Raw genomic sequence first — 13,799 nt, 5'->3', positions numbered from 1 at the left:
GATGTAGTATTTTATTTTGTTCCTAGTAAAAACTTGTCATTACTTGTTTGTTCATCTTTTAACTAGAGCTGCTTGAAAAATGAAAGAACATTCTGAGGCTGAAAAAACATCCTTGTGTTCCATGTTAGTGACATTAGGCAATTGATACTTGACTAGAAAATCAAAACTGCTTCCTTTTCATTCTTTGAAAATGAATGCTTATTTGCATCTGTTCAGACTGAACATCAAAGGTGGGATAGGTTGGTTATGTTCCTGCAATGCTGAGCAACTTCAGTGTGCTACAACAGAGAGAAGTAACCCCCTGGTAACAACAGGGCGTGTGAGCAGCCCTGCACCTTTCCCGTGCCCATATATATATACATAGTCTATACTGAGCATCTCAGATTGGACCAACTAATAAATGCTCAGCTGGATTTAAGCTGAGATTTTTTTCTGATCCATGAGGAGCCAGCTCAGGTTCAGTGCATGCAGCTTGCAAGGCTTCACTGAGCAGCAGTGCATGTGTCCAACAGTGCCAAGTACACAGTCAGGGAGATATTCCCTGCAGGCTTGGCCTCTGAGGAGACCTGTTTGAGTGTTTGACTGTGCCTTTAGAAGTGCATCTTCCAGTGGGACATAGCTGGTTCTTTTCTGTGCAGGGATGAGTGGGGCAGTTTCAGACCAGCCTGAGGTATATCGGCCTAGGGAGTGACAGAGGGATTGCACATAGTTTAACAGGCAAATGTAGCTGGAGACAGGCTGTAGAGTTCAGTGTGGGAGACAGGACAAGTTTGGTTTTAGAAGCCTGGGATATTCATCACAGTATTTGCACTGGCAAGAGAAGAGGAAACTCCTGTAAAAGTAAGGAGTATGGGACCCCATTACAGTCAATGCTGTAAGCACAGGGCTGTGCCAAACTGGGTGGAAAAGAGGGATTCTCATTTGTTTTATGATGCCTGCGGCAGCTAGAAAGGAGTGTTAGAATTGGTATGTAAAAAAGAGTGTAAAAATTGACAAAATTAGTCACAGTCAGGAGGATTGATTGAAATATAAAATAATCCTGGAATAAGCATCACAAGCACTTAGGGAAAAGTCCTTCAAAATAATGTGGAAAATAGGACAGATAGAAAGTAAGGTCTTGCTTAAGCTGAGGCAGCTAACAAACTTGACAGCAACCTGGTTAGAACTTGGAGCCATGAAATGCACAGGAGTTTTGGAGTCTTACTTATATACATAGATTATTGTGACAATACTAGGAGAACTAGAAACAAACAACATATTTATCTGCAAGGGGAAAGAGTGAGTGGGGATTTTGAGTCTGCTTTAAAAAAGGAAATTGCACTAGGACTGTAGGCCTATGTCAAGTGAGAAAGAACACTTGACAGACAAACAGTCAATCTGGACTTCATTAAAAGTGAAAAATGTACAAGATAGAAATGCACTTGAGTACCATATGGTTTGTGGCAACTTATGATAGCTCCCTTGGTCCTTACACAAATCAGGAAACAAATGCTTTATTCACTTTTACATAACAAGCCAAGATTCATTAATCATCTCCAACAGCAAAAGGAGACAAAAGTATCTTGGAGGTGTCTCAGACGAATTATAGCTAAATTTGCCATGAATTCAAACACAAGAAAGTTGTTAAGAAATGATTTTGATAAGGACAGATGACTCTCAGTCTTTCTCCTTTGCTCCTCTGTCCAGATCAGCTATGGATTATCTCCTAGGGATGATGGACAATGGCATTTCATTACTTAAGAACTAACTTGTGGGATGACTCAAAAAATTAATCAAGCAGGGCCAAGCCCTCTAGCACCTTCAAACCATTAATTCTTTTACACCACATGGGAAATAGTATCCAATTGTCCACATGATGAATTCCTCTCTTCATGCAACCAGATGTAGGGCATTAGGAGGAAGAAGAATACTGCAGCCTTTAAAAGGGGGAAAACCTCCATCAAGAGGCCATTTTAGGCTAAATCCAGAATACGAATTTAAGTGAGTGGAACTTCATAATGCTCAGCTAAGGACAGAAATGTGTCATACCAGTTCTATCACTGGTTCTTACTGAACAATTAAAGTCATGCTTTTTCCCCCCTCTTACTCCTTTTCCCAAATCTAAGGGCATAAACTTGCTGAATTAACAAAAATGCTGCTCAGTCAAAAGGATGTCATAAAGATGTCTGGATTATCTGTGTAGCTAGTCACCAGTTCTGGTCATCAGGAACTGAAAGAGAAAGAACAGGATTTAATTTTAGGGACTTCTTTGAGTGGTGTTAGAACTTCTTGAAATTTATGTAACTGCAAAGTACTTTATTAAACCTCTAAGCTTCCCACCCAGGTGTCATGCCGTTCAGTTGCAGATTCTTACCAGATGGATTTGCAAGTATTTCTTGTTGGTTAGCCAAAGGAAAATGACTGAACAAGCCAGTTCATAAAAATGGCTTAGGCTGATTGTGCTCTTCCATTGCTGGAAAAATATGGGAGACAGAACAACTGAGAAGCAGACAGTAAATGATTGTCAAATAAAAAGTTGAAATAAAGATAATGAGAATTCTTGGCACTTATAATTCTCTACTCCAAGAGTTTGATGGTTATATGCACTTAGAACCACAAAATACGTACATTCAAAATACACTTACAAAGGCTGCTCTTGGCTTTCTGGAACATGGCCTCCTCCTGCTTCATTGCTCATCCACTTTTCTCCTTCCTCCTAGGAAACTTTTGCAAGTTCTTCCACTTCTCTATGCCATATCCTGATTCACCCACACTTTGACACTGCACTTGGGTCTCCATTTCTTTCCAGCATCCAGAAAAGTTTTTGGCTCTTCCTTCCAAACTCAACACTTGGATACGTGTCTAGAAATACAAGAATGGTCCTTAAGGGGACATTGCCAACAGCTCCAGAGCAGAACCAAAATATTTTCTTTCTACCTATATCCTAGCATGTGCTACACCTGGGAGTAGGAATAGATATATTTACAAATGGTGAAAAAAGTAATGGAGTTCTTCTGAAAATGAAATCAGAAATGTGAGAGCTCAGACAGTAAAAGTTGCATATCAACCATGATCAGTAAAGAGAGACTTTCTACCATTAGAAAAAAAAGCAAAAATGCACAAATTACTCCAACTCCCTAGATACTTGCAGCATATACATACAGGGCTCACATCTTATCACAAGGCCTTTGCCAATATTGCAAAAAACATTGTGATAGGTTATAAAAAAAACAGAACCCAGAATTTACCACAGTGAAAAAAGCCTCTTGATAAAGTTTTCATTTTAACTTACCCATATTTCAAACTACTGGGTGAAGATTCAGGAAAAAAAACCAACTTAGCAGACTGTGGGAAATCTCAATTCAAGACCTCAAACATTTCCAGAGAATGGAAAATGTTTCAGCTTCCTGCAAATGAAAATTGACAATGCAATGATGGCAGCTCAGGTTGAAAATAGGCATGATAATTAGGAATTCTTTCAGTGAATTCTGAAAGAAATACTGAAAGAAACCCTGAAAATAGTGGATGTGGCAGAAAGGCATCTTCTCTCATTATCTGAAGCAAGGTTATATGTAACTGCTGTAATGTACTGGGTAGTGCTAATACAGGTATGTTCTGGACTGTGAACTACAGCCCACTTATCCCCACCTTGGCTGAAACACAGAATGGTCGAATGGCAAAAAGTTGCAGGATAATTGTTTTGAAAGATAATTAAGATTTGAGGTGACTTTCCTAACAAACATCAAATGATGAGTTTGTACAAGGTTTTAAAATTACAGTTCCTTCCCTGTTTTTCAACATAATTTGACTTGAGGAAAGATGTCTTTTGGAAAATTTATGGTTGAACTGAGTGAGATTCCTGAAATAGCAAGAAATTACGTTTGATAACTCAGGAAATCCCTTTTAGATTAACAGTTGTAGCCCATACATATTGATAAAACATGGCATATAAATAGATAAATGACTTCTGGTTGATGTATGAAGCCATGCTAAACCTGACAGTGAGCTGTCTTGGGAGCTCCTTCATTTGGGTGGATGATGCTGAAGACCTGTAAGGACAGCCAGTGGGTCGGCTGATGTTTAAAGTGTAGGAGCTGCAGCTTCATTTGACTCGTTTGGGTATGTAGAGGTGGCAATGGAGACCTTAGATCCAGAGGCCAAATAGCTGTTCTTTCAGGCCAAACAAGTCCCTTTGTGCAGTAAAACCAGCAAGGGCTGGGAGAATACCAGCTAAAAGCTGACCTAACCAATGATGACTGAGGTGGAGGATGACTGGCTGCAGGTGAGTGTGATGGAGAACAAAGGGCAAGGAGGGTGTGACCTCGAGAGGAAGTAGAGAGAATTTCTTGTTCTCAGCACTGATGGAGTGATAATCAGTTGTGACACCAAGCACGCTAGAGGAGGCAACTTTTCTGCTTTGCTCTGGAAAGCAATCTTGGCATACAGTGTTGTAATGAGACTAGATTGAGAATACTTCTGCTTGGTGTCAGGTAAAAATCTGATCCTTCAGGTACATCCCCATGACACACATACGGAGTAGCTAACTACATTCAGGTGAAATGAGGTGACAGTGCTTTCCATGTGTACCCAGACTGCAAAACTGTCTATTTTTTGATGACTCTGTTTTTTGTTAGAGATGAAAATTTAAATAGTGTGATGCATACTGTGTGTGGCTGTCAGGACAGGGAGAAGTTTTTCCTGGGGTGCCCCTCATGTGATTTTCACATAATTTCTCTGGAGAGTGTGTCCCCCTCACAGAAACAGTGCCATTGCAGGAGCTGAATACCTTATGAAGCCTTGCCAGAGCACCAAACATCTTTCTAATTACTTCACTGCATAAACAATAATTATAGAAAAGAAGGATGAACGCCTAAATGAAGTACAGAGGCCCTTGAAATAATATCACCAGGTAAAACACTGCTGCCATCTCCTCTTCTTTTCCTGTTGACCTGTCCTTTCATCTCAGAATTAAATGCCTACTTCCTTTAAACAGCTTTTTATCCTAACCAACTCTCCTAATTCACAATGCTTCTTGAAATTCATTTTTGTTGACTGCCTGCAACAGAAAGCTTTAATGTTTCATTCCTTGTATAACTAAGTAAGCTTTCAGTACTCTGCTTGCATTGCTTCAAGCAGTCAGGCAATGGTCATCTGCCCTGACAATGCTAACCTGGCATCTTCTGCCAGAAACAAAACAGACTCCATGAGTTTTAGGTGTAAGATGTGTGAAGGAGAATAGTCGTGGTAAGTAAGACATGGTCTGTAAGGGAGAGTGCATATTAGTAAGCACAAAACCGGAAAATTTTGCATCATTTATCTGCAGACTGAGAAAGATGCCTGATATTCTCCCTCCTCAGCAACAAATGACAGCACAAAAAATGATCATGTTATTAATTCAGATGAATAGTACCACACATCCCTGCCTCATATAATTATTTCATTAAAGTGAAAGATCAGTTTAAAACATCATTAAAATCTAACCAGCCAAAAATAATGTTATTCCACTGACATTTGACTTAATTAAAATCTGAAAGTTAGGAATATTGCAATAAGTATTAGCTCGAAAGAGTCTCTGGAAGAAGCAGCATCAGGTACCTTACCCCTTCCTGCATTGTGCTTCTCAGAGAGCAGGGGGTAGCAGAAGGAGCGAGGAGTTCTTGGGGATTCCAACTCAGTAAAGATCAGCGAAGCCAGCATTAGAGGTGGGATGCACACAGTTGCTCTAAACATCCTCAAATCAGTCAAGCAGACTTTCCAGATTATCAAAATAAGTATTACTCATCCAATTCAGTCTCAAGAGTCAAAGAACCAAATTGATTCTCTGAATTTCGAGAAACAACAACTGCAAGCCAAAAGCCCGCTGAAATCAAGACAAAGATTCCCTGCTGAGTTCAATAGCTTGCTGGATCTCACCCAATGCAAGTAATTCCCTTTTTCTTTCTAAAGTGAGTTTCTTTTTACTGTGGCAGCTTCACACAGTATTTCCATTGTGGCTACCTTTATTCAAACACTGCTCTTCTCTTACTTAGACTTCAGATTTGTATTGTTTCCAATACTTTATAATTTTGCATTGTCAGGATACTTTTCTCCATGGTTTCAGAGAGTGAACTGACCTAGTTAAAATTAAAGGTTGCCAGCATAAATTAGATTAGGATGGTCTAGTGGTCTGAAAAAGTGCTGTAACAAACTGTGCTTGTCTTAATTTCCTTCAGTAAGAATGTCTGGGTGAAAATACAGTTATTAGAGCTACTTGGTTTACACTGTTATAACTGCAGGTCTAATGATATCCTATTAGGATGCAACAAGACCAAATTATCAGCTGTTTCAACTAGAAACATAATAATTTTGTTTTATTTTTAGCTATCAGATTTCACATTTCATTTGAAATGCATATTAATCTAGTTAGTAATAAAGTAATAGCAAGGACATTTCTATCTACTTAAGACTGTCTATACTGGAAACTCTCAAGCCTGAGATAAAAAAAAATCTTATCTTAAGCTTTGGAGATTGCAAGAAGTGAATAAATCGCTCACCATACCTGAGCAGAGGCCCAAGGTCTCTGTCAATAAGCTATGAATACAGCAGACATCTGAAGAGTGATTAATGTTACCAGCCTCATCTACCAAAACATCTTAAGTCTGACTCTTCCTGGGCATAGTGCAAATACTTTGATGCTGAGCTAGTGCTGGAATACCATCTGGCTCAGACTTCATATGCTTGCCCTTAAACCTGTGGGAGCTTTCTGTACAGTGAAAAGCAGACTAATGTCTCCTTAAGAAGGAAATTGTCTCCTGTCAGTCCTATTGTTCCTGTAAATACCTCTCATCACTACTAAAAAGGGACAAGAGGATAATGGATATTCATCCTGATGGAGCCCAGAAGCACTTCACCCTGGGAACTGCATCACTCTTTGCAGGCAGAATCCTTGCAAATGTCAAAGCCAGGCCTATTAACAATAATGCATAGATAATAATTAGTAAATAATTGATGTTGACATTGCCATTTGATGCTGTGTATGGCTCTGCTGTGTGCATGGTAAGCTGAGTGGTTGGCTCCTCTGGTAAAAGCTGCATTGCTCTTTGGCTTGTTGATATCCAGCTGTCTGTCACTCCAATATCTAATGGATGGGTGTGCAGTGATTGCTATGCTGAGCTGCAGAATACCAACACTTCTCTGGTATGTGGGAGCAATTCCCCATAACTCTGTATCAGACCATAACTCTCTCTTATCAAGCCAATTTTTAACACAGCTGCAGCCCAAAGAGACTCACTTTTGGATCAATGTGTAAACTGCTGTTGTTTTAAACTTATTTTCTGCTCTTTTGCATACTTTGCTGTTTGTTACTAAGAATTCAATCTGTTGCTCAAAAATGCACCTCGAGATGTTTTTTGCATTGTTTGTGGGACGGTTTTCTTATTTTCAGGGCTATGGCTGCATTATAGATGTCATCTTAAAGGTATATTGGGACACTTCAGATCTGTTGTTTTCTTCCTTCCTTGTGTATGGTCAGCTGCTCTTGTGAAAAGAGAGTAGGGAGAAAAGCATGGGGTAAGTGAGGATAAAAAGGCTTGTGACAATGAACAGGGAAATAGTTTTTCTTGCTTTTTCTTTTGGAGGAACCGATCTTGTGTTTGTACCATTTCTGTGTGGCTGCAGAAGAAAGTTTTTGCTTCTCCATGCATTATATATGTATCATGGGCTTCTGCCTCATGTGTCCCACAAATTTATGCTCCTGGGATATCTCTATGTGAATGCCATTTAGTTCTTACTATTAGAGACAAGCACTAATGAGATACTCGTCCCTCTTACCATCCAGCAGGGTGTAAGAGTGGTTGCTACACAGTGCTTGGTAAGATTATCAGCTTTCCCTGGCTTTTTGGAAAGACCATTTTGTTTTCATCCCCCTATCCTAGCAGTGCTATTTACCTCCACCACGTTCTGTCCGCTATGCTCCAGAAAGAGCTTGGTTTCTAGAGATTAACACAAATTTCCTCTTCTTAAGTATTATAAAGAATTATAAAGACATAAAACATAAAGACGACCTGAAGCATGCTCATAGAGGGGTTTCTCAAGCTGGGCTAGCTGGAAGGGGAGGCATTACAAGAGATGGGCATGGGAGCACAAATACAGATTTTGATGAGGGGACTTGAAATGGACTGAGAATCAGGCAAATGTGTGCTAACACAAGGCAAGTTGTGCAGCTGAAAAATCTAACATAGGTGAAAATAGAACAGCTTGAAAGTTATTTAACAATGCAGAGCACACTGCAGTGGTTCAGAACAGTCAGAAAGGAGTGTCTGAGATAATAAATGCTGTAGTGGAGTTTAGGTAGGGGTGAGATGTTTGTCCGTGCTGAATAGCACTAGCAGCTTGTTAAGGCCAAGGAAAAAATAAATCACTGACTTCAACAGACTTTACTATTACTAAGTCCTTACATTTAGATTTACAAAGTGAACCAGACTGCCAGAGTGCATCTTGAGTTAGTGAGTTGGTGTTCCTCAGCTGAAGGAATTATCTTGATTTATGTGATAAGCAGTAGGCACACTTTAAGAAAACCAAGGCGGTTTCCTCATGCAGGGCCTTACAAGGTTCAGTGCCTGCACACACTCTCCCTTTTGCACTTTTGCCCGGGAGGAATTCTTGGCTCTGGTCCTCAAGTTTCCAGAAGAAGGTATGGCAGACAGGTTGCAGTTATTTATTCCTTTTAAGGGTGAAAAAATCCTACTATCTAGCATTTCCTCTGAAGAGATCTTACACCTATTGAATCTATCTATTGTATCTTTCTTCACCCTCGACATAGAAATCACCTCACGGCTCATATTTCAGCAAACTCAAAGCTTCTTATCCACAGCCTCTCAGGATCCATTTAGACAGTGAGACCCATTCAGATGCCAGCACTCATATCAGTACTGCATTTTGTGCTTGAATGATTTAGCACTATGAAACTTAACTCTGAGACAAGCGTTTGAAAACCCTGCCCAAGGGACAAAGCCTACATTCAACCTCCTGTATTCCACATTTGCCCTCCTTGACTCATCGTCTCTCCTGAAAATTTCTTTGCCTGTCAGTTTATTACCTTACATGAGCATATGGTGGACAACCCTGTACAGAGTTTAAAGAGCATGAGTCATGACTCTGCTATACCTCATGCTGTCTATGTCAGCCAGCTTTGCAGATCTGTCTGCTCTAAATTTTTATTTAAGCTATGCCATCAAGACTGTTTTACAACTTTAGTTGGTAGTTAGATTTTTATTATTGAAGGGCTTAGGGTCACCCCATGGGCACGCTTGCAGATTATCACTGAAGTGAGAAGGAAAGGTTACTCATCTACCACCAGCAAGTTTCTGTTTTCTGTTTTAGTCCCTGAGGAATTTTCAGGAAGACAGGAGATATGCTTGATCCCCTCTTTTGGTTTTGTATGTAACTGTGGTAGTGAATTAGCAGTAGTAAAACATGGGAGAATAGGGGGATGGAGATGGCACTAGGGGTACCAGTAATTCAAATATTTCCTGCCTAGCCATGGTAAGTGTGTGTGTGTGTGTGTGTGTGTGTGTGTGTGTGTGTGTGTGTGTGTGTGAGAGACTGTAGATGGAGACTTCTCTAAGAAGGTTGATGAAAGGTTAAATAATCTTTCTTTTACTAATGGCCCTCATGAGGGTCTCTAAGGTTGCTACAACAGACTAAGTGAACAACATCATTGCACAGTTCTTTTAACAGCTCTTGTATTTTCCACATAGAAAACTATTTGTTTTACAGGTCAGATGCCCTATTAGTATTGTTAGGATTTCTTGTCATTCTGACATCAATTGTATTTTATCCCTTGTGATTTCTAGAATATATTCAGTGTTGATTTTTTTTTTCAGTACAGCAACAGCTTAATCCTCTTGCTATCTCATTACAATATGAGAAAATTGAGATTGCTTGGGAGATGTTAGTTAATAAACCCGTTGCCTGTAATTCCTAGACCATTGATGCATTTTTCCATCTTTATTTAATGGGATTCTATTTTTCACATTGAAATATCCAGGCTCTAGCAGTGAAGAAATGCTAGAGATAAATTCATGCTGAAGGGGAAAAAATCCAACAGGAAATGGTTACTATTTTAAAAAGTTGCCTTATTAGGCAACTTAATCTTTTTGTTTGACTTAAAGCTGAAATCTAAAACCTGATTCTTCGCTTGCACTGGTTTTATAGTTGTCTCATTGACTTAGTGAAATTAATCCTAATTTACACTGGTATGAGAAAAACTGGATTGCTGAGGTTTCATTATTCTGGACTATAACCAATGACCTGGTAGAGCTTTTAATTTTCTAGCTAGGGGGATGCTGTAAGAGTTAAGAGGTTCCTTGTCGCACAGACAGGAAGATAAGACAAAGCAAAAATAAAATGCTTCAGACTATCTCATTCCAGGGGGCTTGTCCTCACAGGCCACAGGGGATGGCTTTACATTTCCATTAAGCGACCATGTTCTTGGAATTGCATTTCCCAGGCATTTTCTCCAGAGTGCTAAGAGAGCTCACTAACAGTGTCCAGATGCACAACATACTCCTGGCAGTGATCAGTGCTTGTTCTTAGTCTCTGCCAACACCTCTTTCCTCTCCTCATCCCTTTTATTTTAACACTTGGGGAGAATAACCATATTTTAAAGTCAAGTGGCTTCTCTGCAGAAGAAATTAGTGGTGAGCAATGCAGGAGGCAAGCAAACACTGATGGGGACACATAGACATTCAGCCAGACCATCCCTTTTTCCATTTGCAGTTGACTATGCAGCCTGATAAGGACTCTGGAACAAAAAGCAGCTTGGTATATTACATATTTACATATAAATTACATCTGACCTACTCCACCTCAGTGATGGCAGGCAGGAGCTCTTGGTTCTGTCCTTGGCCATAATGGGAGAAGCACTACCTCCTCTTCCCTTACTCTGCCTCCAGAACAGACTCTCACATTCCCAAGGGAGGACACAAACTGCATTTATCTGCCCCACACCACTACTCCCCTATGGCTTGGAGACCATCAGTGGTATGCATATCACCACTAGGAATCTCTTCCTCAGTCCATTTCCACCCTTGCGCTCCACCCTGCTTATGTTCACTGTCCTCTGTTGTGCCGTGTATTCCTCCTCCTGACAAAATCATACTTGTTTTCTGTCTCTGATTCTGCCTGGCCAAAGACAGGTTTCTTCATCTGATCTCCATGTCTCCTATATGTGCAATTCAGCACTGTCCTTCTCACCCGCCCAGAAGATATTTTTCTTCAGTCTCGTTACAAACCATCTATAGGCAGGTTGGGAAGTTACTGCTCTAATTTGACAGTGTTTTGTACTCACCATGCTCAGGTCTGAGGCAGTGCACGCTACACCTAGATTCACCAGCATGTGTTTAGACTTCCAACTCTTCACTGAAATCAGTAACAGGAGCCCAAACAGGAATTCAAAGTCTAAATGTTTCATTGGTGACGAGCTTTGGTGCTGTAACGTTACTCTGAATGAACTTAACCTTCCTTAATCCTTCCACCAAGCACGTTTGCCATTTCACTGTGGACTGCAAACAAAGAGTTTGCATTTACAAATGATTCATCTTCTAGGAAAAACATAATCCCTCTCAGCTCCTGAGTTCTCTAACACAAAACATTAATATCTTTGCTGAGGGGATAAAACTTCATTCTTTATTGAGAAAATGGAACAAAACGGCATTTGATCTGATTGACACAGCTATTCAGGTTGAATTGGGTAGTATGTTTAATCAATAAGCTTTGCCCTTCAGAATACTAATGCTTATTTTGTAGTTGCTGCTTCTCAAAATACTGTTTGCTATAGAATTATTTGTTTCATATGCTGGACAAATATCCGACTCCATCAAGAAAGCCTGAAAGTCATATTGTGTGACAGTGGGGCTGTTCTTTGGGAGCCCAGGTAGAACAGCTTATAAAGAACCACCCTACCCTTCCTTTCTTAGCATATCTGTTAAATATGTTATATTTTCTTTCAAGTGGACACAGACTTCCAGTGTAGTAGTGACCATGGCTACCGTGGAATTTTATTTGGAGGTCTTAAGGTATAATCCAGTAAGCAGTCATTCTGTTTCAGTTCAGTGAGGTGTACTTAATGTCATTAGTTATGGAAAAGTGACTTCTTCATGCAGTTTTCAGATATTAATGAAGATCAATGGATGTATTAGAATACTAAAATATGAATCTGGCACATTTTTTTAAAATCAGTACCACATAGCTCAGTAATATCCTTCCACACAAAAAATAAGATGTAGGAGGTATAAACTCTTACATTAGCATTGGAAAGAGGGCTACTACCTCTGGATCATCTCTCTAAACCTCCACAGACTCTTACGGAAATATAATTATTGAAGACAGAGGTACTGGTATCAATATGCTACTGAATTTTTGGAGTAGGTTGTTGAAACTTCAATAAGTCCTGAGGCATATTCCCTTTAAAGTTTCATTTATAGTCAATCACAGTGATTGCTTACTGGTGCAAGTGATAAAAAAAATTAGCCTTTATTCTGGGATGTTGGACTATAATTTAACTATTATTCTGAGAGACTACACCTTTATGTAAGCTGCTAGATAGTTAGAAAAAATAGTGGGTTTTTTTTTCCCCTTTAAACATATCCTGGATAAACAAATTGCTTTGAACAAGATATGGAAGCTGCAGAAATATAACGTTGTGTTTGTCTTGGCTGGCTATTGCTGCACTCATGAATATTTTTCCTACCTTTTTTAAAATGCATAATGCTAGTGTAGGTCCTCAACAGATACCAGTGAGGATTTTTGAAGGCTTTAGACATTTACTGAATATTTTATGCACTTTTAAAGGGCTTTATTTAACTTACTCATAAAAGCTATTGCCATTAACATAATTATAAAAAAACTCCAAATCCTCAAAATACGTTTGAGATGATCCTACACTTAAAATAGAGAGTTTGAAAAACAATTAAGGATTTGGCTAATTTTTAATATCACCTGTTTAAGAAGGTAGTGAAATATTTTAAATACAAAATTGTAGAGGTACATAATTATTTACAGTTCATGCAAGGAACCAAATGAAAATAAATTATTTGTTCATAATAAAGTGGTTACCTACTTCACACACAGCCCTTGTGGAATTGAATATTTCTTAATAGTATTAGAAACAACACAACTGTTTCAATATAAACAAGAAAGCATTCAATGCAACCAGTTTACTTTTTATTTATTTAAAAATATTCAGGTGTTCAAAATAAATAAGGTCTGCAAAATACATGCATCTCTATGCACAGTGAGTGCCCCCCTAGGAATTTTTATACCTGTTACTCAGTTTGAAAAAGAAAAATTGACAAAGGAGTGGCAGTCTCAAAAATGATCATGCTTTTATATTACAGGAAAGAGAGGTAGCTGAGTAAAAGAAATACACTAATATTGGCAACCTCTGCTGAGAGAATTATGGCAATATTATTGAAGAACACCTAAGATTCCACAGAGAAACAGCATATTATGAATATTTCATCTGCAGTACAAGCCTCAATCAGATAAAATAAAGCTTTGTTACTGTTAGTGCTCCTGAAACGATTTTATTTTATTTTAAACTGTATTTATTTCTATACACAGATTCTAGAAACTCTGGCGTTTTAAGCTTTTTGAACACGGTAACTGAAGAGAGACTAGAATCAGGATGTGAAGGAAGAGGCTGTTTTTTTTAGCTAGGGACCTTGCCTCCCACAAAAGCCTTATCTTGTTTCACTGTTGTGTCAAGCTGCCTCACCATCAAGCTGCAGCACTGTGGAGGGAAAGTGTTCATTTCTCACCTAGGCAAGCTCTAAGGGGTT

General features: G+C 39.2%; 1 long non-coding RNA gene across 1 annotated transcript; it reads right to left on the bottom strand.

Annotated features, from left to right (window-relative positions):
* Window positions 1-1,477: 1,477 nt before the first annotated feature.
* LOC148225222 (uncharacterized) lies at window positions 1,478-3,388 on the bottom strand. The gene is made up of 4 exons (XR_015803448.1): window positions 3,272-3,388; window positions 2,625-2,841; window positions 2,354-2,452; window positions 1,478-2,209 (listed from the first exon to the last, which is right to left on the bottom strand). It is a non-coding gene; the product is annotated as an uncharacterized LOC148225222 (long non-coding RNA).
* Between the last annotated feature and the right edge of the window lie 10,411 nt (window positions 3,389-13,799).

The sequence above is a fragment of the Sturnus vulgaris genome, chromosome 1 (genome assembly GCF_052056855.1).
Source record: "Sturnus vulgaris isolate bStuVul1 chromosome 1, bStuVul1.hap1, whole genome shotgun sequence".
NCBI classification, from domain to species: Eukaryota; Metazoa; Chordata; class Aves; order Passeriformes; family Sturnidae; genus Sturnus; species Sturnus vulgaris.
This window is presented reverse-complemented; position numbering and strand designations above follow the sequence as displayed.